Source organism: Mus caroli, chromosome 2 (genome assembly GCF_900094665.2).
Source record: "Mus caroli chromosome 2, CAROLI_EIJ_v1.1, whole genome shotgun sequence".
Taxonomy (NCBI): Eukaryota; Metazoa; Chordata; class Mammalia; order Rodentia; family Muridae; genus Mus; species Mus caroli.
In genome coordinates, this window is record NC_034571.1 from 7,936,773 (window position 1) to 7,938,575 (window position 1,803).

Sequence of the window (1,803 nt, forward strand, 5' to 3'; positions counted from 1 at the left end):
GTGGTTTAAAAGCACTAGTTGTTCTTCCAGAGAACCCAGGTTTGATTCTCAACATCTGCATGGTGGCTAGCAACCATCTCTAACCCCAGTTCCTTGGGATCCAAACCCCCTTTGACCTTCTCAGGCTCTTGTATATACAGAGAGAGAGAGAGAGAGAGAGAGAGAGAGAGAGAGAGAGAGATACACTCAGGCATATACACACACACATAAAGTAAAGTTCCTGGCCTCCTCCATTCTTTTCTATGAACCTAAACACTCTAGATGCCTCATGTAGGTGGATATACTCCCCTATATCTATAATGCTCATTATGGACCAGTGTAATTCTGAAGCAATCTCACTCAGAATCACACGGGATGTGGCAAACCTCTCCTCCAACACAGAACACTGTGGATAGTCACATTATAAATCTCAACAGAGAGTGAGGAGGGGTCTCAATCGATAAAGGTGCTTGCTACTCAAGCCTGAGGACCTGAGTTCAAATCCTCAGCCACACATGAAAATGCAGAACATGGCCACATGCATCCTGTAATCACAACATCGCGTAGGGGAAGGACAGGAGGCTTGCCGAAGCATGGTGGCTGCTACCCTACCTCCAGGTTCGCCGAGAAACTCTGGCTCAGGGAAATAAAGTAGAATGACACAGCAGGACACCCAGTGTGACTCTCTGACCTCTGCACACACGTGTATAATACCACACACATAAACGCACTTAAGTAAATGCATCATAAATCACAACCTCTCAGGCTGAGATCTTGCTAAGCCAACTGTGTTGTGCAACTCTGATTAAAAATGACTGAATTCAAACCGATGAGCTGTGGCAGAGAGCACCACTCACACATAATCCAGTTTGGCTGGGATCCCAGCAGAGAGGTCAAAAAGGCTGATCAGTGCATATTGGCATAGTCAGGGCTGGCCCCAAGCAAGGCCCCATTAGCTATGGGGTAAAGCACATTGTTCAAACCGACAAGGCATACATCACCAGGGGCAAATGAACAATGAACACTCATTCCCAAAGGCAGAGGCTGGTGTCCATGGCCAGGAGCTTTGGCAGACAGAATAAGATGTACAGGCTTCAGTGAATCAGATGGAGTAAGAGTGTGGGGTAAGCATGTGGCTGCCCAGAGACAGTCAATGGAGGGAAACAGCCTAAATTAAAATGAGATTGCAAGAATCTGTCTTACTGGGACCTGAGTCTAGATGGCTTGGACCAACGCTTCCTGCCCCATGCTCAGGAGAAACCTTGGGCAAGAGTGAAACTTCATTTGATTATCAGCCTCTTCTGCTTCTTCACCAAGCACAACCGAGAGTATTTTTCTTTGAAATTATTTAACTAGTCGTACTGGAAAACTTGGTCAACTATTTAGAGTAGTGGGAGCATTGATAGATTGTATCAAGTAACACTTATGTTGGTGGGTTGTTTTGGTTTGGTTTTTTTTTTTTTTTTTAGACTTTTTTTTTTTAACTAGGTATTTTCTTCATTCACATTTCAAATGCTATCCCAAAAGTCCCCCATACCTCCCCCCCACGACCCTCCTCACCCACTCCTACTTCTTGGCCCTGGCATTCCCCTGTACCGGGGCATATAAAGTTTGCAAAACCAAGGGGCCTCTCTTCCCAATGATGGCCAACTAGGCCATCTTCTGATACACATGCAGCTAGAGTCAAGAGCTCCAGGGTACTGGTTAGTTCATAATGTTGTTCCACCTATAGGGTTGCAGATCCCTTTAACTCCTTGGGTACTTTCTCTAGCTCCTCCATTGGTGGCCCTGTGATCCATCCAATAGCTGACTCTGAGCATCCAC